The sequence below is a fragment of the Lynx canadensis genome, chromosome B3 (genome assembly GCF_007474595.2).
Source record: "Lynx canadensis isolate LIC74 chromosome B3, mLynCan4.pri.v2, whole genome shotgun sequence".
Lineage (NCBI taxonomy): Eukaryota > Metazoa > Chordata > Mammalia > Carnivora > Felidae > Lynx > Lynx canadensis.
The window spans coordinates 54,024,428-54,052,033 of NC_044308.2; positions in this window are offsets into that span (position 1 = coordinate 54,024,428).

Here is a 27,606-nt window from a genome sequence, read left to right on the forward strand (position 1 = left end):
ATCCATCTCGGGGGTTGAAGCCAAATTATGTCTCCATTCTTTAAGATGCCTATTTTGTTAACTTTGGAGATGTGGTAGCAACTTGTTTTTCTCCTGACCCCAAAGACACTACTACTGATCAACAGATTTGTTGATAGTATCTTCAGAAAGCAATCTAAGGCACTGTCCTTCTGTGAGGGAGATATACCATCCAGATACCAATGCAGATCATCTTTTGATCCCTTGCTGTAGGTGAAGAGAAAATTAGCACACTTCAACATTATTCCAATTTGCCTTTTCTCTAGTTTCCAACTTTTGTTATATTATTCTGATAATGTAAAGATATGTAATAGCCATAGTTTTACTGTAACCATATTTTTTATAATTGTTTAGTCTTAATTTTATATTTAAATTTGTTTACTACATGTCACAGTTGTTTTTTTTAACCATAGATTCTTTATTCCCAAGTTTTAAATTTTGATTTATTGCTTAGTTAGCCTGCTTTTGTTTTCAAGAAGTTTTTCTTTTTCTGATGAACAAATTATGGATGCTATAGTCTGTGGGTTTTTGCATGTTTGAGAATGCCTGTTGCCTTTACATTTGAAAAACAACTTATCTGGGCATAAAATTCTTTGGTCATACTTCCCTTCAATTTTGTACAGACTGTTCCATTATTTTCTGGTAGTAAGAGTTATTGCTATGGACAAGTTTGAGGAAGACCCAATTTCCCTCTTTAACACTAACACTACGCTTCTTTTTTCTGCTTGGATGCCTGTATTATTTCTTTATCCTTAAAGTTAAGTAATTTCACCAGGATGTGCCACAGTTTTTTTGTATTGATTTTTCTTGGCAGTAGGCAGTTTTTTTTTTCTGTCTACAGACTCAAATATTTGAAAAAAAATGCCTTCTAGTAGATTTTTGAATACTTTTGCTTCTTTTTTTCCCCCTATATTCTTTAGGAAGATGGAGTATTCTATATATTTTACACATAATTGTCTTTTCTATAAATTATATACCTTTGTGATTTTTTTTTGCATTTTCTCTGTATACTTTCCTATAGGCTTAATTTCAAATTGTACTTATTCTATTTTTATTATTTAATTATGACATCCCTGTATGTAATAAGTTCTTTTCCAAATTGCTATATGACTTTGTTTATCATCTTCCTTTGTTTTATAATTCCTTTTTATATCTTATTAGGCCTTTTAAGTTTTAAATTTCTTTGAAGCTGTAACTATTTGTTTAAATTATTTAACTTTTATTTAGAAAAAGATAAATTTATCTTTATCTTCCTTTTGTTTGTCTTCCCTTCCTTTCTCTCCACCCCCTGTCTGCTGTCTCTCTGGGTTGTGTTTTATGTTGGTTCTTTTCTGATTATTACTCTCTGGTTGGGGCCTCGTGTCCTTAAAGAACAGAATGGGAAGGGGTGGGGGATGAATTTGGGAATCCCACTGCTTCAGTTTAGTTGATTCTACTGGAACTCCTCTCTAGATCTCCTCTTCCTTTTGCTCAATCTTAGCTTGACATCAAGACGTTGAACCAGCTCAAGGGAGAGCCCCTTCCTCATATACTCTTCCTCATCCCCTGATTTCTATGACTCAGAAGGAGAGGATGTAGAAAAAAACAGAAGACCAGACCAACTTTGCCTTCAGCTCTGCCTCCCTACCATCTTGAGCCAAGCAGGATCAGTATGGGAACATTACCCATTTCTCTTGGGGCTGGCACATGCCTGTGTGGACTTGACTACTCTAAGTGAAGGAACACTGAATGGAACCTTTGAAACTTTGATGCTCACTTATAGGGAAATCTGTTCTGGATGTAAGCATTTCATGGGTTTCATTGAGTGTCAATGACTTCCCTCATTGCACTTTGAGTTGTAAGCTGGACTTGCCACTTTTTTCATGAAATAAGGACTGACAAATTAGGTCACTTTGGGTTTTCAGACTTGGATATTTGGCAGCACTTTTTTTTTCTCAAAAATGAATGAAATGAGCTGTCACATCAAACAAAATAACTGACAATATTTGTTGACAACAATAAAATTTAAGCTTTCAAGAGAAAATTAGAACTTTTGAAATCTTGTATTCACCACTATGAACTTGACAGCTTCTCAATACATAAATACTTTTCTGATGAGACTGGTGGTGATTTTAATAAACACAATTTTTTGATATTGCATAATAAATTGTGTCAACACTTGTAAGATTTGCATAACTGAATAAACCAGCATTTTCCAAATGACCAACCATGCATGCTACAAAATCATGGATGGGGAAAAACTCCTTTCAAAGTGCAAGGGAAACCAGTGGATTTTAATATAACAGAGTATTAACTGATATAGTTTGTCATTCTACAATGCAATTAACCTTTAAGAAACTACTACTACTACTTACTGAGTTTTGGTGTAATATCAAAGAAGAGTATCTAGAATTATCTGGAAATGCATTTAAAATAATCTTCCTTTTACAATTGCAATTAGTTTGATGCCAAATTTTCCTCAAATATTTTAACCAAAATGATATATAGCAATAGATGGAACATAGATGGAGTATCTAGCTGTTTTCTACTAAGCCAGACAACAAAGAGATTTGCAAAACCGTGAAACAGTGCCACAATTCTCATTAAATTTTCTTATTTGGGGAAACACAGCTTTCTTTACTAAAATATGTTATTTGAGCATGAAATGGCATTATCGTTATTTTAAAATAAATTAATAGTTGTTTAAAAATTTTATTTAGTTCCTAATACTATCAATATTACAAATATAACTCATTTACACAAAAGATCTTTGAAGTTCTTAATTATTCTTAAGAATGTAAAGAAATCCTTAGACCAACAAGTTTGAGAATCTCTGTGCTACATGTACCGTGCAGTGAAGCAGTAAGTGTGCAGGAGTGCAAAATTAGAGAATTATGGGTTGGATTTGGCATTGTACCAGAATAGCATGCAAACCACAGGCTGCTAAGATTCAAATGGGAGAAGCAGAGGAGGAACAGTGTGAGAAAAGGTGTAGTAGTAGGAACAGTCAGGATAGGTTTGGAGGACTTTGAGTAAAGCAGTAAAAGTCCCTTTCACGTTTCAAATCTCTCCTTCCACTTCACCTCTCTGACTTTTTTTTTTTACTTTTTTTAATGTTTATTTATTTTTCAGAGAGAGAGAGACAGACAGAGCATGAGTGGGGGAGGGGCACAGAGACAGGAGGACAGAACATCAGAAGCAGGCTCCATGCTCTGAGCCATCTGACCCTGCTGCTACATTTCCTTCTCTTTCTGGCATTTCTCTGACCACAGCTGGGAAAAGTTATCTGCTTTTAAGGACTCATGTAAATATATTGGATCCACCTGGATAATTGACACTAATCTCCCGTCACAAGGTCCATCACCTCAATCACATCTACAAAGGCCTTTCTGCCATGTAAGGCAACATCTTCTCAGGTTCTGGAGATTAGAACATGAACATCTTTTAGGGACCATTATTCTGCCTAACTCTCTTGTTCTGTTGGGGCTACTGTCACAAGATACCATAGATGATTGGTTTATAAACAACAGAAATTCATTTCTCACAGTTCTGGAGGCTGGGAAGTCCAAGATCAGGGTGCTGGCACAATGGTGTTGTAGTGAGGGCCCACTTCCTCATTCTTGGCTGGTGCTTCCTTGCTGTGTTCTCACCTGATGGGAGAGGCAAGGGAGCTCTCTCAGTCCTCTTCTATAAGGGCACTGATCCTATCCATGAGGACGCTTCTCTAATCACCTCACAAAAGCTCCACCTCCTAATACCATCACGGTGGGGGTTAGGATTTGACATAAATTTGGGAAGTATGCAAATATTCAGACAATAGCAGTACCACACCACGGGATATTTTTGATCAAGGAAGTGGCATAATTACAGTGGTATTGAAGGAAAAAACTTTCCCAGTAATTACCCAGTATGGAGCTCATCTAGTGCCAAATTTGGGGCAGAGTTTTGCCTCTGTGGAAAACAACTTCCATGTGTTTTCAGTGCAGTACAGATGAGGCATCCAGGAGGACATCTGCTGATATTCTGGCAGGCAGATCACTTTCCCATTGCCTGTCCTACCCAGATTTGTCATTCAGGTCACCAAAGGGACAAATACCCATGGCTTCTAGAAGGAGCTTCTTCTCTGCATTTTTTTATCTCTCAAGTGTCCTTTCTAGATCTTAGAAACTAACTTGTCAGCAGAGTGGGAAATTTCTCCCTCTCAGGAACTGGTATCTTAGGGGTGACCTTTTACATGAAGCATTTCATTAAATAGTGTGGTGAGGTTACCAAACCTTGAAGTCAGAGGCAACGTCTGAATGCTTGTTGGGTTACCACCAGTACTCTGAAGAAAGAACAATAAGCTTAAATGCTTTTGAGTAATAATTTATCAGGAAGACTAAATTATGAAAGAATGCTTGAATTAGACAAAAGAAACCCACAAGATGGATGTAGCTCAAATATTTTCCAACATAAGCTTCCTTTTGAAAATAATTTAAATGTTTGCCTTCTCATTGCATTTATGTGTGATATGTTGGATAATTAACTAAGGAGGACAGAAAGGGAATCCCTGTGGTATAAATTCCAGGAACAACTGCAGACTCATCCAAATGTCACTTATAAATCAGAACAAGCCCAAATTCATAAGCTAGTCTCAAAGTACCCTATAAAAACAAGACAAAATAACAAAAGCTATTATTTCCACCCCCTCAAAATATTTATAAAAAACAGGATGCTGTTTCTTCAGTCAGGCAAACAACTTACCAAGGGCATTCTTAACTATTGATGCTAAATATTACAGCATAAGAATGAACTTTGGTATTTTGCAACGTACATTGTGCAACGTATATGATCTATTCAATTCTCATGGGTGTGTGCAGTTTACTATTTTTGCTTACACATGTATTCTTGGGGAAAAGATGTCATAAAGTTAGGATTGTTCTTAAGCAGAATAGGCAATATTTTTTCTAACAGCTTCTCCCTTCTCTTTTGCAAGATATTGTTTTCCTAAGGAAGTTATCACAGCCCTTTTTCCTGCAACCTACTCTGGGCAGCCAGGGATGTTGTTACCTAGAGATCTCTACTTTCCTATTCCTATTCCACTGACAATTCTCTAAGTTACTGCCTCCTTTTGGACCCAGCTAATTGGTGTTATGCAGTTAATTGTAGACAGATGTAACCTAATGGACTAGGTTCTCTTCCAGGCAATTTAACATGCATAACCTGGTAGACACTCCCACGCTTACCTTAGTTGTTTTTTTTTTTAGCTCATAATTTGGGTAGTTTTCTTCTTTTTGATATGTGAATAAAAGATGAGGTAGGCAGTGACACTTAAACAGGAGGGCCAGTGAAAAGTGCTAAATTTGGGGACCCTGGGCATCTAGCTAAGAGAATACATGTACTGAGGCTCCAGAGAGTAAGTATGAGAAGGGTGGAGAATGTTTCTAAAAGTAAAATTTTAATATATTAAAGAAAAATTATGTCTACATAATAGATTTGCCTGTGCTTCTGGCCTGCCATTTGTGTGAGCCTTTTTAGTGTCCATCAGTTGTGCTTGAGGAGGCAGTTAGGGTCAGCCATGTGTCTCAATAGTTTGTGTCCTACCATGGGAATCATTAGTATTTGGTGATTTAATTTGCGATTTCAAGAGGTAGAAACAAGGAGCCTTGGGAGATGAGAGTTTGTAGCATTCCACATCCAGATCAACCAAGGGAAACCTCTTATTAAAACCCTCAGAATACTCTTCAACCTTGGAATCCTGCAATGGCAAATCAAGGCCTCAAGTACAAACTGTGTAATAAACTGGACACTGGGTTTGTTTCTCCATTGTTTCACACACTCATGCTTTGCAGGTGCCCCTTCTTTTTTTGAAGTTTATTTATTTATTTAGAGAGAGAAAGAGAGAGAGAGAGAGTGAAGGAGGGGCAAAGAGAGAGGGAGAGAGAATCCCAAGCAGGCTCCATGGTGTCAGTGCAGAGACTGATGCAGGGTTCGATTCCACAAACCATGAGATCATGACTGGAGCCAAGATCAAAAGTTGGACACTTAACTGACTGCCACCCAGGTGCCCCAAAAGGTGCTGCTTCTTAATACCAATTTATTTTGACTCCTCATGTATTCTTTTTAATGACTTAGAATGTGAATTTTGTATTTATTAAGGTTAAAATTGGGGCATTACCAAATTATTTCATGTGGGTTTGTGATTTGAAGAGAACAGAACTGAACTAGGATTGAGGACACTTGGATTCTAGTTTATATTAATTGAGATAATGCTATCTGTTATAACAATCCCCAAATCTATAAAGGCTTAAATCCAATGGAAGCTTACTTCTCCTTCAGGAAAATCCAAACGTGCAGTAGTGATTTGTGTGCTGCTTTCTTCCAAGTGGTGATATAGGGCCCAGGATCCTGTTACCTTATGGCTCTGTCATCTTTAAGATGCTGCTTCCAAGATTTCTATGTTTGTCAGTAACAAGCTGAGAGAAAAAGAAAGAGCAGAAAAGGATTTTTTAGTTAAGTGAGTTTTTATAGGCCAGAACTGAAAGAAGTACATATAAGTTTGGCTCTCCATTTCTTTGACTAGAACTCGGTAATCTGGCCACAGCTAACCACATGGGAGGTTGGGAAATTTAATCATATACCATAACAAGGAATTAAAGGAGATGGGTTGGGTGACCAGCTAGCCAGCCCTTGCCATAATCCTAGTTCTACCAGTATTTATTTGATCTCCCCTTTTCGATTATTATTTTAAGAACCATTTCTTACCCATTTTTAAAACCCCCAGAACGGTTATAGAAGTGTCTTATATATAGTACATGCTCACTACTGCATGCTTGCCTGACAGACAAGAAATGAGTAAATAGTGCTGAGTGTTCATAATTCTGCCCTACAGCCCAGGGCATTGAGTGTTACTCTAGAAGACTGAGAAATACTTTCCCTCAATAAGTCACAATATATCCCAGGATCATTTTGACTGTGGAGGAGACTAATACTGCTACAGCCAGGACCAGGCATGTCAAGAGGAGAAACTGTTACCAAGAGCTGAACATCAAAGAAAGTCTGGTGAAAGAACCAGTTAACTAATTGGGACAGGAGGGTAGACTCTTCAGCACTCTGCTTGCTATCCAGGTTCCCTGGAAGAATAACAACTACTCTGGATGGGTTGGAGAGTCTCTGACTAGGCTGGGAGCTTCATTGACAAAGGAGAACAAGCATGGTCATCATGAAAAACAACAGACCCATAAGGATGTCACAGCTTATAGAAGAACTTGCAGAACCCTTCATGGGAATAATGAATCAGGGATAGGACACAGAAGAAAAAAATGTCTTCCTTCAAAAATTATAGGTGATGTGGGATGTTGTAGGGGACTGTGCTGGAATCCTGTTACGTCTACACCTAGTACCTCTGTTTTGTGAGTAGTTTATAGCCAGTATGCTTAGCAGGGTATATTAATTTAGGAGTCGGAAAGATCTGGGTTATATTTACCGACCTGTGATTAACTAGCAGTGTGACTTTGGGCAAGTCAATCTACCTCACTGGACCCCATCTGTATCATCTAAATAAGGAAGAGTTGGATTAAATGTGTGATGATCAATGCATGGTCACACCCCACCCAGTGTCCATAGCAGACACTGAAAATCAAACATAATTCTTTTTTTTTTTTTTTGAGCCCATATATGATCCCAGGATCCTTATCAACATCCCATCTAGGTTATCCTATCAATTAGAAATGACACATGTATGTTAACTATGTCTTTTATTTTCTGTGTTCTGACACTTTGATATTTGGGCCTTGCTGGCCCTAGAGGGACTGCCCCTCCAAGAGTTAGTCAAGTCCTAGAGATAGAAAACAATTTGTCCAGGTGCACACTTTTCAAATGCAAACTGGCAAAGATAGAGCCCACATCACAATTACTTTTTTTATCAGGCTGCCACACTCTGAGCCATTATCCACCTGTCCTAATCACCCCCAGGGCCAGGTACCAGAAAACTAGGTGTAGTGCCTAAATCCTAGACTCTGCTGAAGTTATTCAAGCTAGTCAATCCTAAACCTGCTTACCCGGCCTTGCCCATTTCTTCCCCCCAGCTCTTGTCCAGAATTCTTCCCTCTCCCTCTGCCTCTGCCTGATGTCTGTACTTTCTCCATATGCCTCTCCCTCATGCATCACATACCCTGTTATCTTGGGATCTGTGAATAGTACATACTGCCTTTTCAATGGCAGCTGTTTCCTGATCTGTTGGCCCTACTATACCTAAATAACAATAAAAACTATATTAAAACGATATAGGATGGGAACTACCTGCCTGAAGCAGATGATCTCTGGAGTCCTTTCTAGATCTAGCAATCTTTTATCCTTTTAAGTAGGAGAGTATTGTACTATCTATAAAATACATATTTCAGTTATAATATCTTAATCTTCTGAAGTTACCTAGTCTTTCATAGCAAGGATTTTCTGAATCAGGAGTTACACCAAGATAAATTGCACAGAAGCTCTTCTGTAAAAGTCACTGCTAAATGGGGGTAGGGGAAAATCTTGGTTCTGTTTTGGGAAACGTTTCATTTTTCTCTATTACAGCTGAAGGATAAAAATCATTCTAGTGTGCCTTCTTGGACTTCTGTTAATTTTTCTATTTTTCTTCCCTCTTCTCCTTTTTTCTTTTTGGATTCAGAGTAGCAAACAGTCCCTCCTGATAATGTGATTGTGTACGTTCAGAATGTATGTTAGGAAGAATTAGGAAAATATTGGGATAGGATTATTCCTATAAAGGGCACATGGGCATAATGCTTCACGTGTAGTGGATGCTTAAATACTTTTAAATCAATAATAAATGTGTTTTTGCTATTATATTACACGGTTTTTTTTTTTTTTTTTTTTTCGGATTTTTCTCCCCACCCTCCTCGAAAACTCATATATTGAAGTCCTAACCCTGGTACTTCAGAATATAATCTTATTTTGAGATAGTTTTTACAGAGGTAACCAAGGTAAAATGAAGTCATTAGGGTGGGCCTTAATCCAGTATGACTGATGTTCTTAAAAAAGGGGAAATTTTGGACACAGATACTCATATAGGGAGAATGCCATGAGAACAAGGCAGAGATAAGGATGATGCTTCTACAAGTCAAATGATGCCAGAGATTGCCAGCAAACCACCAGAAGTGAGAGTAGAAACCTGTAACAATCTTGCAACTCTCAGATGGAACCAACTCTACCAACATCTTGATCTCAGACTTCTATCCTCTAGAACTGTGAGACAATAAAATTGTTTTTTGTTTAAAAAAAAAAAAAGAAGGGGCGCCTGGGTGGCTCAGTCGGTTGAGCGTCCGACTTCAGCCAGGTCACAATCTCACGGTTTGTGAGTTCGAGCCCCGCGTCAGGCTCTGGGCTGATGGCTCGGAGCCTGGAGCCTGCTTCCGATTCTGTGTCTCCCTCTCTCTCTGCCCCTCCCCCATTCATGCTCTGTCTCTCTCTGTCTCAAAAATAAACATTAAAAAAAATTTTAAAAAATTAAAAAAAGAAGTTATATTTATAAAGGGAACATTACTGAACATTTACTGAATGAACTAAATTCTGCTCTAGTACAGACCGTAATTCATTGGGTAGTCTTAATCTATTGCCTCTTTCTTCTTTGCCCTTACTCTTATTTGAAAACAATTATTCCAATCTCGTTCCAAATACTTATCACAGAAATATTGTGAGGAATAATTTGGCTTTCAAAATAATTCTGGAAATTGCTTTCAGTTACTCTAAAAATCGCAGGGAGAGATTACGTGCAAGGCAAAATTACACAAGAATTTGTGTAAGAGAATAAACAAGGAAGTGCATTTCAGTTCAAGAATTAATACTTCGGTTCAAGTTGTAATAAAAGAGTACCATAGTTGCTGAAATTGAGAAAGCAGTTCAGAGTCTTTTTTCTTCCCCCAGTAAGTTCTGTGTGAATGTTTTACTTTTGTTATTATGTTTGGTTCTGAAAATGCACCCATTCACAAAACCTCTGGGCAGTTGGACAAAATGGATTTACAATCCTCTGAAATGGGCCAGGACTCAAGTTGAAGTACAGTTGGCTAGACATTTAAAATGAGGAAATGGCTCACCTTTCTTCTCCACCTGAAGTTGCCAAGTGAAACCTTCCAAATTCTCAAGAGAAAGATGCCTCTGATTCATATTCCATTTGCCTTTAAGTCTTGCTCAAAGTCTTTTTTCAAGTGGAAAAAGAATGAAAGAAACATTAAAACGCAGAGACCTAATTTTGTGTGGAAGGAAAACACAGCTGTGGAATCTCTTGGCTACAACTGTATAAAAATTAAAAAGAAAACAACCTAATTTATTCAGTGCCTTAATTTGAAGATGAAGCTAAGGTGTTAAAGAATGGTGGGTCTGTGGTGCTTCTCCAGAAAGAGGGCTTTTTCTTCGTGTCTCAAAGACATTTGAAAGATTGCAAAACTTTCTTCTAGAACCACTTCAAAGGTTGGAGAAACTACCACCTTTGAATACTTCAAATCTCTCTGTCAAATAGAAACTTAATGCCTCCCCCCCCCCAAAAAAAATGCTAGCTCTAGATATACAAGATAAAAATATTCACAGAACTCTTTTGGAGTATATGAGTTTGGCTGGCTTTGCCTTGCTTTAGGATCAACACAATTCTGAAAATCTTCCCTCGATAATAGATCCAGGTGAGTAGCATTCTCTCTTGCCAGGAGAACTAAATTGACATCATCTGTAGGGCCAAGAATACTGGAACATGAAAAATAGATAAAAATTAAAATACCAGGTATACCATTTAGCTTGTCTCTTTCATTTTCAGGACCAGGCATCCAAGGGTCAGAAATGGAAGTGCACAATTAAACTAATCCTGAGGTCTCTTCTGCAGGTAGCAGGAAAACAGCCTCACACCCAGGTCTCACTCCAGGTCTTGCCCATCCTCTTGCTGCAGTGATGAGGGAAGTGTGAATGTCTCACTCTAGAGGTTTCACTGGAATCCTCGCCTGGTTGAATGAGTCTGAGAAGAAGAGTTGGGGTATCCTTAATGCCACCCTCTTCCATCCACAACCCTCTGCCCTTACAGACTCTAAAACATCAGGGGATTCTGGGTAAGGCCTTTGAGCAAACTGTGGGGATGGTAACTAAAAATGCAAGGTGAGGAAGCAAGGTCTGGCATTCCCAAAGGCAATACTATATGGCATTTGCATTCCCCCCTTCCTTCATTTTGTCTTTCCTTTTGAGCAAGACTTAAACATGACAGGAGTCAGAGGCATCTTCTTTCTCTTGAGAATTTGGAAGGTTTCACTTAGCATCTTCAGGTGGAGATGAAAGGTAAACCTTTTCCTCATTACATTCTGATATGTCTAGCCAATTGTTCCTTAACCTGAGTCCTGGCCCATTTCAGATCCCTGGCTATACATCCATTTTCCCTAACTGCCCAGAGGTTTTATGAGTAGATGTGTTTTCAAAACTGTAATTCTAGAGAAGCACACGAATTTTAGTGTGCATAGAAATCATCAGGAGGGCTTGTTAAAATAGATTGCTAGGCTCCATGCCTAGTTTCTAATTCAAGAGGTCTGGGGTGGAACAAGTTCTAGCAAGTTCCCAGGTGATACTTCTGTCAATCCCAGGGTTCCAGGCTAATGAGAGCAATGGGAGCCAGACTTAGGTGTGCTCTTATTCACCTCACCTGCTATTACATCTCTGCTAAATCCCTTTCTTCTGAGCCTCAAAGAGCAAGAGAGATGGTGACTGTGATAGGAATTGTCATCTTCTCATAGGAAACCTTGTTGCTTTTATTCCTAACTCTTTAGCAATTATTCTAGACTTTGTTTTAAGCTTCTTATTTATCCTCACACATAACTGACCACAAAATTCTATACATTCTGTATCTACAGAGGCCCTTCCCTTCCCCTCCAGCCCTTTCTGGACTTGATTCAGGTCAACATTATCTCTCACTTGTAGCAGCTTCCTATTTGGTCTCTCACTCCACTATCAGAGCAAATTTTATGAAACAGAAATCTGATCCTAAAACTGTGCTGCTCAGAATTGCTCCAGGGTGTTACTTTGCCCTCAGGAGCACACTTACAGGTACCTACTGTTTGCAATGCTTTGTTCTTTTCACTAATGCTCACAAAAAAGCAGGTGGGGAAGAAAGAATGAGGCACAGAGTTAGGGAGCTACCTAAGGTTACATACCCAGATAGTTAGGATGACAAATTTGGAAGAGAAAACAGGTCTTTGGTTGTCTGTCCAGGTTTCTTACCATTGACCCTCACAACAGTCTTCAGTTGTTTTTCAAATATATGATGTAGGGCGTAGACATTAAATGAATAAGCCCTAACTTCAGGCAATCCTAATTAGAGACTTGGTTCTGCCATGAGATAACCACGAGTAAGCTTCTGACCCTTTTGAGCCTTCACTTCCTTATCTTGAGTTAATCTCAGTTAGCTTTTATTCTTCTTCTAAGAACCTCTCTCTGGTAGCAGCATCCTAAGATGATCCCATTGCTCACTGCCTCCCAGTATCCATGCTTTCATGAAACCTTCTTCCTCACAGTGTGGGCAGAACCTGCTTCTGGCTTCTAACTAGTAGGTTTTGCTAGCTCTCCCGTGATTCCGTTGGGTTATAAAAGGATTTTACAGATGAAAGTAAGGTTTCTAATCAGCTTGACTTTGAGTTAATCAAAAGGAGATTATCCTAGATGGGCATACTCTAATCAGGTAGCCTTTTAAAAGAGAGATTCTTCTTTCCCTAAGCTCACAGACTCCAGACAGCAAGGATTCTCTTTCTCCTGTTGGCCCTGAAAAAGCAAGTTGTCACGAGATCCACAGATATAAGGAAATAAATTCTTCCAACATCCACATGAACTTAGAAGATGACCTCTGAGTCTCAGATGAGGCTGCAGCCAGCCTTGAATGCTGTCTTGTGAGACCCTAAACAGAGGAACCAGCTAAGCTTTTCCTGGACTTCTAACCCATGCAAGCTGTGAGATAATGCATGTTGCTTTAAGCTGCTAAATTTGCATTAATTTGTTACACACCAATAGCTTACTAATATATCCCCTTTTGTCTGTAATTTCGCCACCAAATCCCCCCATTAAAAAAAGGGGAGGTAGGGTGAAAGGAGTGAAGAGCAGACTCTACAGACCAGATGGATCAGCTTTAGAAGCAACCACATCTTCTACTTTTTTCATAGTTCTGCATTTTTCTACAACTCCAGGAGGGAAGCACTGTGCCAAATGAAGAGGGCAGAGCTGGCTCTACTTCTCAGGCTCTGGGCAGCCAGGAGAGGGCAGCTGCAATCACTCAAGTACTAAGGGCTTCCTAAATACCTAGGGGGTATAGTACCCTGGGCTGGGCTATGTGGGGCTTAGCGGCACAAAGGGTGCCATGCTGTGCTCTGTTCTTCACTTAAGGCCTGTAAGAACTGGTTGAGGAAATCATATTAACATATGGGGGAAGTTAAGTAACAAAGAATGCCATATCAAGTGATTGGCATAGGCAATAAGGCATGGGGTAGAGAAATGGAGCTGGGTTTGAAGACACAACACCCACGGTCATAGTTTGATTCTGTCACTAATTGTTACAGGACTATAGCTCCTCAAAGCACCTCTTTGGATTCTGGTTTCCTTGACTCTAACATGAAGGGCTGGGATATTTAGTTTTTAATTTCTTCAGAAGTATATTGCCTTTCTTAAGTGAAATACAAAAAATGGATGAAAAGCAGAGCTGTTGTGGTTAAAGCAGAGGACCCAGCATAAAAAAAGCACTGCAGGGGTGAGCCCCTTCTGCCTCAAGTATCCTGTGTGCTACCAGGTATCCTGCAGGCTAGCAGAGGCTAGCAGGGATATGGATTGGGAGGATGCATGCGGGTTTGAGCACCTTGTCACTTTCACAAGTGTGGTAGGGCTGGTGGGGAAAGGATGCCACATGAGAGTGTGAATCCTCTATTCCTGCAAGGTCTCTGGAGCACACATCAAGACACACATTTGTCTCATTTCTATCCATCTTCTACTTACAGCTCGTCAGCTGGAACTTTCTCTGATGCTTCAAAGACTGCTCTATTCTGAATCTCAGCTAGAAATATGGAACTATTTCCATATTTCCATATAAGTTTCATTCTTATTAAATGAACAGTTCCAGGAAAATCAGTTTGTCACTTTGGAGGCAGTGCATCAGATAGAAACTCCCACCCCACCCACACTCCCATCCCCAATACTCAGTTTCACAATTTGTTCATATATTACAAATATCCTCACCCCCTTCAACCCTCTCCAGCATTATAAACACAGACAATAGGAAAAAAATAAAAATAAAAACTCTCTCCAGACCTTGTAATTTGGGCCCTGGCCAATTCCTTGTATAAGAGCTTTTGCACTTGTACTTGTGTGTCTGTAAGTTGTCTCAGATAGCTTTTTTTTTAAGTTTATTTATTTTTGAGAGAGAAAGAAAGCGAGAGCATACACATGTTGGGGGGAGTGAGAGTGGGAGGGCAGGACAGGGAGAGAGAGAGAGAGAGACTGGCATTGTGGAGCTTGATGAGGAGCTTGAAGCCAAGAACCCTGAGATCATGACCTGAGCTAAAACCAAGAGTCAGGTACTTAACTGACTGAGCAACCCAGACACCCCTCAGATAGCTTCTAATTGTGTGTAGAGACAAGACTGATAGAAAGGATGTTCATTTTTTTATCCAGTACATTAACTGAACACCTACCATGTGCCTGGTGCTGTTCCAACCACTGTGAATTCAGCAGTGAACTGGATAGACATCATTTCTACCTTCACAGAGCTTATATTCTTTAGGGGAAGAGAAGAAATGAAAAATAGTTGTGTGTAGTAGACATAAACAAGCAAGATAATTTGGAGTAAGGCCACTGAAAGAAATAAGCTCAATGGGAGGAGGAGATGAGCCCAATGGGAATCGAGTGAGGTGGGAGAAACGCCTTTGGTAGAGTCATTCCAGAAAGGCTTCCCTGAGGATACAGCACTAAGCTGAAACCTTGAGGCTGACAAAAAGCCAAGATTGCACGAAATGATTACTAAGAAAGAAGTGATAGCAAAATCAAAGGCCCTGAATCAGGAGAAGGCTCAGCCTTCTGTTGGAAGAACTGAAAGTCCAGTCTGGCTGGAATGTGGGGAAGCCTAGGAGGATGGCATGCCATTCCAGTGGATCCAGCTCTCTTCTGAAAGAGTTAGCTGGAAAGGGAGGGTGGGGATTAAGCCCTGGCTCTGCAACTCACAACTCATTAGCAGTCTGTAAGAGTCAGTACATTTTCCCAAGTTCCTGAATCAGCCACAGTGGCAATAACTTGACCCCCAAACAGTGCAGGCTGGTTCTTTTGGCCACTGTAATGATTAGATTGAATTGCTTCAGGGTCGTAGGTTGGGTACCCTGGGAAACAGACTCTGAGATTGAGATTTGAATGCAGGAAATTAAGTGGGAGGCACACTTATGCACATAACTTCCTGTGAGAGAGTGACGAAAGCAAGGTTTGGTGAATCAGTTGAAAGAAGGGCCACAGCCAGTCATAAGGTGCTCTGAAGCTGGGAAAGCCATTAGAATTATCTCAAACTGAAGTATAGTCATCAAGCCTTTTATCTCCAAGTTGACTAGTCATCAGATGTGGGCTGTCCCCAGGTAGGGAATATAACTGTGGGTGAGATAGCTCCCTTCCACTAAGGGGAAGGCCTAGAGAAGGACTTGGCTGTGAACCATCACAGGCAACTCTCCCACCACTGGGAGAATTCAGATGTCTTCCCTACAGCAGGCACTGGTTGGCAAACCATAGTCTTCACTATCCTCAGAGATGTTCTGGGTGACATGATAGCAACAAGCTATCATTGAGACTTAACTACCAGCTGAGATTTTTCTGCAGTTGAGATCATGGCTCTTGAGAAGAGACCATTTTGCAATTTTCCTTGGGAAAAATTTATTTTAAATTTTTTTTCTGAAATTTCTTAGAAGTGTTTATATATTTAAAGGTATTCTGTTAGGTAGTGCTCTAGGCAAATAGCTTCTGTAATGTAAAGGTGAAATAAATGCATTGCAAAAGATATGTGTTTTTGGTCATTTGTGTGCTATCTAGGGTTTCTCACAACTTGCTATGCCTCTGGCCTCTATTTTGCTGGATGGGTTTCAGAGAAGACAACTCTGAAGTCCACGAAACCTAGTTCCTGGCATTCCAAGAGCAGATTATAACAACTCAAAGGGAGAGCTTCAGATTCTTCTGTGTGAGGCAGTTCATACTCCTGTGAGGTGGTTATATATCTCAGTGCAAATCCAATGGCATGTTGTCATTGGGCAGTGTTGGTCAAGTATAGGACCAACATCAGGGGACAGGGGATGATGGGGTACATGGTGCTATCTTCAATAGTGTGGTTCAGAACGGCCTCTGGGATGAAGAAAGTGATATTGGAGTTTAGACCTGAATAAACTGAGGGAGTGAGTTGTGTAGATTCCTGGAAGTAGAAAGTTCCAGAGAAAGGGAAGGAAAGTTAAAATGTCCTGAGGCTGGAGAATGTTCAAGTTACATTAAGAAGGTCAGTACAGCTGGGGCACAGTGGGTAAAAGGAGGAGAGTCAGAGGGTTGGTGGGAGCTAGATCACGTAAGATCAGGAAAGCAGACCATGGAAAGGATTTGGGATTGTTACTATTGTTTTGTGACATGGGAAGTCATTAGAGTTCTGGGCAAGGAGTGATATGACCTGACTATGTTTTAAAAGGCACACTCAGAGAACAGACCGTAGGAGGGAAGGGTAGGCAGAGCAGAAATGGGTAGTTACTGTGGGGAATAAGATATGAGAAGAAGGTAGTGTAGTGGGGAATAAGACATGAGAAGAAGAAGAAAGCACCAGATATCTGTGGAGGTGGTGAGAACTGATTGAATCCTGGAAAAATCTTGGCAGTAGAATTGGCTGATGACTTGGCTATTGGTGTGAAAGGGGAATCAAGGATGGCTCCAACTCCAAATGTTGTTTCAGTGCACAGCCCCTTCTCTCCCCCATCCTCCTCCTCCTCCTCCTCTTCCTCCTCCTCCTCCTCCTCCTTCTTCTTCTTCTTCTTCTTCTTTCTTCTTCTTCTTCTTCTTCTTCTTCTTCTTCTTCTTCTTCTTCTTCTTCTTCTAGTGCTTCTTCTTCTTCTCCTTCTCCTCCTTCTTCTTCTCCTTCTCCTTCTTCTTCTCATACACCCCTTGAAAGGTGGTGTTTACCATTTCCTGACAAGAGCTTGGGACCTGCTTACATCTATCTCACCACTTGTAATGTCACTGTACTACATTAGGTCTATTCTGAGTCTCCTTATCTTTTACCTCCGTCTACAGGCTCAGGGAAAGAATAAACTATTAATAACCAACCCTGTCAATTTGATAGACCATGTCAACTTCTCTATTTGGACCTGTAAACAGAAAATGAGATCTGTGGTTTCCTACTGCCCATCTGGATTTCCAAACTGGCTTTCAGCCATGAAATTTATTCTTCCTGATTAGAAACAGACACATTTTGGGGAAGGGGTGGGAAGAGAGGAAGGAAATAGTAATAAATCTTATCAAGGTAACTTGCAACCCTGGGATTGTGTCATTCAATTACAGTATGTTTATATAGGTAAGCATAACAGTTGGTATTTGTTTCCTTTCCTTGGAATAATCTTTTGTGTCACAGCTACTTTTCATATAATATTATATAATACTATAATTTACTCATTAGCCTAGATTAGTAGTCATTTACCTCTTAGGAAAAGATACCACTCCAGATCTATATTAAATTTTTTAGATATTTAAAAGATAATCTTATGTTTAGTAAAAGTAACTTCGAAGTTTATGTATTCTGCTATTAAACTTCAGAAAGCAGTCAAGCAGCCATACAGGAATAGTAGCTGTAGATTGCTTAGGGGCTCTTAGCACTCAAATTAATTGATTTTTAAAAATAGTAATAAATTTAAAAGTATTACATCATATTCTAAAAATCACAAATAAAATATCAATATTTATGTTTTGTTTACCCTGGCTACTTTTTAAAAATCATGCATGGGTGGGGCATGTGGGTGACTCAGTTGGTTGAATATCCAACTTCAGCTCAGGTCATGATCTCGTGATTGGTGGGTTCGAGCCCTGTGACAGGCTCTGTGCTGACAGCTCAAAGCCTGGAGCCTGCTTCAGATTCTGTGTCTCCCTCTCTCCCTGCTCCTCTCTCACTAATGCTCTGTCTCTCTCTCTCTCTCTCTCTTTCTCAAAATAAATAAACATTAACAAATATTTTTAAAAAAACAATGCATGGGCATTTAATGAGTTTTGCTAACAAGTAGAATAATGGTCTAGCAAAAGGGAATTACCATGTATTCAACCATACCATCTGTCGGTACTATTTATAACAAGATTGATTGATGTGCTAGGTACTTTACATATGTTGTCCTGTTTAAATATCTGAATTATTAAGTCCAATGTCCAATAAAATCAATATTATCTGTGGACTGGATGGTAGAGAGTGCAACAGTTAAATTTTGAGGTTTATTTTGCTCAATTTTAAAATTAGTTTGCATGGCACAAAACAGACACATAGACCAATGGAATAGAATAGAAACCCCAGAACTAGACCCACAAACGTATGGCCAACTCATCTTTGACAAAGCAGGAAAGAACATCCAATGGAAAAAAGACAGTCTCTTTAACAAATGGTGCTGGGAGAACTGGACAGCAACATGCAGAAGATTGAAACTAGACCACTTTCTCACACCATTCACAAAAATAACTCAAAATGGATAAAGGACCTGAATGTGAGACAGGAAACCATCAAAACCCTAGAGGAGAAAGCAGGAAAAGACCTCTCTGACCTCAGCCGTAGCAATCTCTTACTCGACACATCCCCAAAGGCAATGGAATTAAAAGCAAAAATGAATTACTGGGACCTTATGAAGACAAAAAGCTTCTGCACAGCAAAGGAAACAACCAACAAACTAAAAGGCAACCAACGGAATGGGAAAAGATATTTGCAAATGACATATCGGACAAAGGGCTAGTATCCAAAATCTATAAAGAGCTCACCAAACTCCACACCCGAAAAACAAATAACCCAGTGAAGAAATGGGCAGAAAACATGAATAGACACTTCTCTAAAGAAGATATCCGGATGGCCGACAGGCACATGAAAAGATGTTCAACGTCGCTCCTCATCAGGGAAATACAAATCAAAACCACACTCAGATATCACCTCACGCCAGTCAGAGTGGCCAAAATGAACAAATCAGGAGACTATAGATGCTGGAGAGGATGTGGAGAAACAGGAACCCTCTTGCACTGTTGGTGGGAATGCAAATTGGTGCAGCCGCTCTGGAAAACGGTGTGGAGGTTCCTCAAAAATTTAAAAATAGACCTACCCTATGACCCAGCAATAGCACTGCTAGGAATTTACCCAAGGGATACAGGAGTACTGATGCATAGGGGCACTTGTACCCCAATGTTTATAGCAGCACTCTCAACAATAGCCAAATTATGGAAAGAGCCTAAATGTCCATCAACTGGTGAATGGATAAAGAAATTGTGGTTTATATACACAATGGAGTACTACGTGGCAATGAGAAAAAATGAAATATGGCCCTTTGTAGCAACATGGATGGAACTGGAGAGTGTTATGCTAAGTGAAATAAGCCATACAGAGAACCATACCATACCATACCATATGGTTTCACCCTTATGTGGATCCTGAGAAACTTAACAGAAACCCATGGGGGAGGGGAAGGAAAAAAAAAAGAGGTTAGAGTGGGAGAGAGCCAAAGCATAAGAGACTCTTAAAAACTGAGAACAAACTGAGGTTGATGGGGGTGGGAGGGTGGGTGATGGGTATTGAGGAGGGCACCTTTTGGGATGAGCACTGGGTGTTGTATGGAAACCAATTTGACAATAAATTTCATATAATGAAAAAAAATAAAATAAAATTAGTTTGCAATTCTGAGCATAGTTAAAACTTATAATGGGCACATTGTCCTGAAGCTTAGAATTGTCATCTTTCTTTTTGTTTTTCGTCAATAAAAGTGTTTATTGAGCAATTATGATGTAATGAAGTCTAGGGTGAATCAGATACAAATTGAATTCTAATAAATTATAGTCAAAGTGCAATTTAAATCAAAACACTTTGTGGAACAAGCTCTTTCATGGAACTTTCATATGGTGATTTAAAATTTTGATGGAAAAGCAAATAGCCAATATTGTCAGGGCTGTTTTGCAAAAGAGAACAAAGTAAAAAGTCTCCACTTACCATATACCAGACTTATAATAGAGATAAATAGTAAATGAATAGATCATGACAGACCCCAGAAACAGACTTACACACACACACACACACACACACACACACACACACACATACACACATCATCTTTAAAGCCCTTTGAAGTGGATAAAACACTCAAGTCTGACACAGCCATATGACTGAGTTCTGACCAATGGAATGTGTAAAGATGGCTCCTCCAGACCTGGCCCATGAAATCTCCCTTGTAATACTCTATGTTCTTTTTTCCATGGCCTGCTAGATACATGCAGAAAATCTAGTGGAGCTCTCTGGGGGACCAAAAAGATGTCACAGCCACTAGATGGAAGGAGCCTGAATGGGCTGCATAGGGCAGAGAACACCACCTCACCCTCTCTGCATACCCACAGTGATGGCAACATAACCAAAACATAAACCCTTGTTGTGTTAAATCATTGAGAATTAACATTGTTTGTTATAGCAATCAGCCTATTTGACTAATATACTATACAATTGCATTCATATCCCTGTCTCTTCTTCCTATTAAACAATGACTTTATAAGAGCAAAAACATACAGTTCTTTATCCAATGTCACTTAGCAAAAAGATGATCAGTAAATATTTATTAAATTGATCAATTTTCAACTAACTCAGGAGAAAGGACTAATATATTTTATAATGTTTTCCTTCTACCCACCTCTCCTAAAGTGATTGTTCAAACAACCATGAACAGAAAATGTCCTTACACAGCAGAAAATAAAAGAAAGAGTTAACCAGATTTCACCATTTCTCAAGTATTCTGGGTATCTGACATTTTGCTGCAAGGGAAAATAAGAGACTGAATCTCCAAAAGACACAATAATACATCCTTCAAAGCAATGAAGGAAAGAAAACTTCCATCCGTCGTTCTCATAATGAAAAGAACAAAAGTCTCCACATTCTATAAGTCCAAATTAATTTCTATCCCTAAGACTTCATATGAAACAGAAAACTTTAGGGAGTCATGTTCTAAAGGCTCTTTTGACTAGATAGGTTATTTAACACATTTGATGAGGCAGCCATTTGGCACAACTGAGTCAAAATACATTAAAATGGCATTTAATGTACAACCTTCCCCACTCTTTTTTAATTACCAAGAAATAGTAAGAACACATTAACTCCAGGATCTTAGGGAGACTTTCATTTTAAGGATATTAATATATGTGTTTTATTGAGTACTGAATGATTAAGTGTTTAATGAAGAATTCCCTATCGAGATCAAAGCTAATATTAGTGGATCAAATTACTGCCCCAGTATCCTCCCTTTCCCAAATTCTATATGCATCAGGAAAGCAACAAAAAGCATACATGCCTATCTTCATTTTCAAATTTTAAAAACCAGCTCTCATGATTAAGCAGGAGTTCTGTGTGTTGATTTGAAGTAAATTAGTATGTCTATTATAGCTTAAAAAAGAAATCAGAATCTGACACTTGGACTATTCATTCATTGTAAATTCTTAGATAATAGATAGTTTTGTTAGTTAAGAATGTCTGATGGCCTTTTTTGAAATGAGTTTAGTCATACATGCCTCTTGATTATCGGTAGTTTGTCTGTAGATTATCTGTAGTTTCTATGATGTCTGGGTTGTCTCCTCATCCTTACCTTCCTCTCTGTGCCCCTCATATCTCATGCCGTACTAGTTTCTTTGCCAGGGAATGGAGTGAGGATGATCATGTCACACATTTCTCAACATTAAAAGGAGTTGAAAATTAATATATTAATTTATATAATTTTGTATATAAATTTTATATATAAATTTATATAATTCGTATAAATTAAAGTTTGTTTTGGGATTGTGAGAAAAAAATCCACACATCAAAATGGCTGCCTTTAAGAAGCAACTGCAGAATGCCATTTATCCTCTTTATTCTTCTCCTGTCCAACTCCTACCATTTTGTCAACCTTTGTTTTGCCTGAATGGCTTCATGCCAAAGCAACTTCTGGAGCTCAGTTTGGTAATTTGGATTCCTATTGTTGAGCATCTATCTCAGCACATGAATAAAAGTACATACATTTTCTTAATATATTGCCATATATGATACTCATTGTGAATGTTGTTTATGATTTTATTTTTTATTTTTTAATTAATTAATTATTTTTGGGGGGAGCAGGGGAGGGGCAAAGAGAGAAGAAGAGAGAGAATCTTAAATAGGATCCATGCCTCAGTGTGGAGCCCCACATGGAGCTCCATCTCGACTGTCAGGTAAGATTATGACCTAAGTCAAAATCAAGAGTTGAACGCTTAACCGACTGAGCCACCCAGACACCCCATGAATGTTGTTTATGATTTTATCTTGGTCAAAAACATCCCTGTTTCAATTAAAACAAGAGTTATAAGTAAGTTTCTTGGAGAAAAACATAAGAAAATCTCTTAAAGCACTAGAGGAAATGAATAGTGAGACATATCTACAATTCTGTTCACTGACATGTATAAATTAATGTTAAACGCCCCAATATATTTTCTAATAATTGAAGACAAGACAAGATTTTTTAAAATATTCTTTCCTAATAATTTAAGATTTTCAAATAATTAAAGACTACGTTAAAAGTTTTAATTTTTTTTCAGGGCAATTTCATTATGCCAAATGCATCTGGTTTGCAAGATGCTGTGCTGTAGATGTCATGCACACAGACAAAAAGATACCAGTCCTGACCACAAAGGAGGTAATGAAAGCAGGAAAAGATGGTTTTATAATTAGGAACTTGAATTATAGTGCAAGATGTAGTTATTGTGTTGAATTTGAAATATCTCTGGAGGGCGCCTGGGTGGCATAGTCGGTTAAGCGTCCGACTTCAGCTCAGGTCATGATCCACGGTTGGTGAGTTTGAGCCCTGCATGGGGCTCTATGTTGACAGCTTGGAGCCTGGAACCTGCTTTGGATCTGTGTCTCCCTCTGTCTCTGTCCCTCCCCGCTTGCTCTCTGTCTCTGTCTCTCTCTCTCTAAAATAAACATTAAAAAAATTAAAAAGTCAGATTCTACAGATATTTTATTTAAAAATTTTTTCAATGTTTATTTATTTTTGAAAGAGAGACAGAGCGCAAACTGGGGGAGGGACAAAGAGAGATGGAGACACAGAATCTGAAGCAGGCTCCAGGCATACAGCTGTCAGCAGAGAGCCTGATGGGAGGCTCAAACCCATGAACCGTGAGATCATGACCCAAGCTGAAGTCAGATGTTTAACGGACTGAGCCAACCGGGCACCCCTAGAATCTGACTTCTAAAAGAAATAGCTTCAGCATAAAAAGTCCAAATAGTGTCACTATGTCCAAGCAGTGTTTCAATCAAGAAAAGTAGTAAGTCTCATAGAAGAAAAGTAGCAGTCTTTACAGAGCCATTTCATGTTGGTTGTTAAAATGCTTACAAATAGAAATGAAGAACCTTATGGTTCAGAAGAAACGAGACAATAATGAAATATTATCTAGATATATTCCATTTCTTGAAGGCTTTATACGTTATTTTTATGAAAGGATTGCTCTGTTCTGTATATCTCTATCCAGAAATGTCACCAAGAAAATACTTCAGGCTTTAAAAGAATAGTGGAACAACCAGAATCCAAAATAGTTGGACAGGGGGCAGGAGTGGAAGAGACTTCTTGGCATATTCCATTGATGAGATGTGAACACTGATGATGGATTGCATTTACTATTTCTCTCATGGATTTAGTTTTATAATTATGTAATAAAATGGCATTTTATTAGAAAAGCAATGCCGTAATATTGAATTAAGCATAGTTTAGGAAAGAGAGGGAGCCCCCTGAAACACTTTAATAGTGATCATTCAATTCTTCTTTCATTCTCTGCAATCTCTCTTCTATGACCCCCATCTACACCAAGTTACCTCATATGGCTCAAACTCTTAAACTTTATTTATTCAAAATAGACTTCTCTCTTGTTCTACAAACCCATACATTCATATATCCCTTTCTACCTAACATTTTCCTCCTAAACATCCTCTAGGTACTTCAAATGCCACTGAACAGAAACTCATTATCCTCACTGCAGTTTTCGGTCATTCTGCTCATGGGAGTTTTAGTATGTGGTTTCTCAAAGTGGTTCTTGTTTTTGCAGCGAAGCATGGTAAAATCTTCTATAGCCTCCACAGATATTAAAGAATAAAATGTTTATTGGATTTTTCTGATCTTGTTGGCAAAACTCTACCTATGTGTTAAGGCTATCGTCTATTAAAGCAAAGAAACAGAGAAACAGGGAACTACAAATAACAGTGTTTTTACAAAATGAAGGAATAAGTGGATGAACGAGTCACTGATTCTCAGTGTGGGTAGAAAGACATCCAGAATGGGGTGAGCCATTGTCTCTGCTGATGGGTCTTTCCTGGTCTATTGTAAACATGGCTTGAGTTTTAGAGAACAATCATATTTTCAAATACATTGCTCCATTAAAACACTATCTTATCAATCTTGGTGTTTGGGAAATTTGGTCACCAAATTTACAGTGGAAATTAATAAATGTTTGTGTCTCACATGCTGTTTTAAAGGTCCTTTAAATTTCTCTTTGAGACAAAAGACATTAAATATTCAACTGAGGTAAACTTCAATTTTTCAACTTTCTACCATGGTTATTTCTTAGTCTTCATATTCTTGACTTCATAGCAGTTTTGTTTTTCAATATATGAAGTTATTGTCAAATTGGTTTCCATACAACACCCAGTGCTCATCCCAAAAGGTGCCCTCCTCAAATACCATCACCCACCCTCCCCTCCCTCCCACCCCCATCAACCTCAGTTTGTTCTCAGTTTTTAAGAGTCTCTTATGCTTTGGGCTCTCTCCCACTCTAACCTCTTTTTTTTTTCCTTCCCCTCCCCCATGGGTTTCTGTTAAGTTTCTCAGGATCCACATAAGGGTGAAACCATATGGTATGGTATGGTATGGTTCTCTGTATGGCTTATTTCACTAGCATAACACTCTCCAGTTCCATCCATGTTGCTACAAAGGGCCATATTTCATTTCTTTCCTCATTGCCACGTAGTACTCCATTGTGTATATAAACCACAATTTCTTTATCCATTCACCAGTTGATGGACATTTAGGCTCTTTCCATAATTGGCTATTGTTGAGAGTGCTGCTATAAACATTGGGTACAAGTGCCCCTATGCATCAGTACTCCTGTATCCCTTGGTAAATTCCTAGCAGTGCTATTGCTGGGTCATAGGGTAGGTCTATTTTAAATTTTTGAGGAACCTCCACACCGTTTTCCAGAGCGGCTGCACCAATTTGCATTCCCACCAACAGTGCAAGAGGGTTCCTGTTTCTCCACATCCTCTCCAGCATCTATAGTCTCCTGATTTGTTCATTTTGGCCACTCTGACTGGCGTGTGATATCTGAGTGTGGTTTTGATTTGTATTTCCCTGATGAGGAGCGACGTTGAACATCTTTTCATGTGCCTGTCGGCCATCCGGATATCTTCTTTAGAGAAGTGTCTATTCATGTTTTCTGCCCATTTCTTCACTGGGTTATTTGTTTTTCGGGTGTGGAGTTTGGTGAGCTCTTTATAGATTTTGGATACTAGCCCTTTGTCCGATATGTCATTTGCAAATATCTTTTCCCATTCCGTTGGTTGCCTTTTAGTTTTGTTGGTTGTTTCCTTTGCTGTGCAGAAGCTTTTTGTCTTCATAAGGTCCCAGTAATTCATTTTTGCTTTTAATTCCATTGCCTTTGGGGATGTGTCGAGTAAGAGATTGCTACGGCTGAGGTCAGAGAGGTCTTTTCCTGCTTTCTCCTCTAGGGTTTTGATGGTTTCCTGTCTCACATTCAGGTCCTTTATCCATTTTGAGTTTATTTTTGTGAATGGTGTGAGAAAGTGGTCTAGTTTCAATCTTCTGCATGTTGCTGTCCAGTTCTCCCAGCACCATTTGTTAAAGAGACTGTCTTTTTTCCATTGGATGTTCTTTCCTGCTTTGTCAAAGATGAGTTGGCCATACGTTTGTGGGTCTAGTTCTGGGGTTTCTATTCTATTCCATTGATCTATGTGTCTGTTTTTGTGCCAATACCATGCTGTCTTGATGATGACAGCTTTGTAGTAGAGGCTAAAGTCTGGGATTGTGATGCCTCCATAGCAGTTTTTAATAAAATTGAAAATTTCCTCCTTCCTGAATATTTTCTTTAGTTGGCTTGGGCACATTACTCTCTCTTAGCTGTCCCCTTGCATCACTGGCTGCTCCTTCTCAGTCATCTCTGGTGACTCCTCCACATCTACTTGACCTCTTTAAACATTGTTCTGCCTATCTACAATTTCATATGATATCATGGCTTTAAATATCTATATGACAATGATGCTCAAAGCAAAAGTTCAGCCTCAACCTCTCATCTAAAATTCTTTCTGCTAATTCAAAATCTCTACAGAGGTGTTCAATACAAATTTAAAGTCAATGTGTTCAAAACAGAACTCCTGATTTTCCCCTTGACTTTAATTTAACTGCAGCAGTCTCTTCTGTACCAATAACAAGTGATCTATCCAGTTGTTTGAGCCAAAAATCTTGTATTTTTTTTTAATTCCTATCTTTCCTCATAACTTACCAGTAATTTTTTAGGAAATCTTTTTGGCTCCACCTTAAAAATATATCTATAAAACTACCAATTCTCAGCATCTCTTTCTGTTCCAATTTTCTCACTCATATCCACATGCTATAACCTTGGTTAAGGTATTAACATTTCTCCTCTGGAGTATTGCAATAATTTCCTAACTGGTTTTCTTTCTTCCTTTCCTGTGATCCTTTTAAAACTAAAGTGGGTGCACCTGGATGGCTCAGTGGGTTGAGTGTCCAGCTCTTGATTTCAGCTCAGGTCATGATCTCAAGGTCATGGGATTGAGCCATGTTGGGCTCTGCACTGAGCGTGGAGCCTGCTGGATATTCTGTCTCTCTCCCTTTGCCTCTCTCCCCTGCTTGCTCTCTCTCTCTCTCTAAAATAAAACAAAACTTAAGTCAGATCATGTCTTTCTTTTGCTCAAAACTCTCCATTGGCTTCCTATCTTCTCAGAGAAAAAGCCTATAAAACTTTAAGTGATCTGTTTCCCCAGTAGTCTATAACCTCTTTTGTCATTCTCATTTGTTGTGCTCCAGCCACACTGACTTTCTTGCTTTTCCTTGAATACATGCTTCCAATCTGCCATCTCAGAACATTTGCATTAGCTGTTCCTTCTGCCTAGAATAATCTTTCTCAAATACTTCCAAGTCCCACCCTTATTTTATTCAATTATCTATTCACCTTACTATCTCTGATTACACTACTATAAATAGGAACACCTCATTTTCTATCTCACTAATCATGGTTAACTTTCCTCTAAGGCACTTTGAAATAATTTGATGTAGTATATTTTTTGTTAAAAGGGAATCCCTGAACTATGTTACTGGA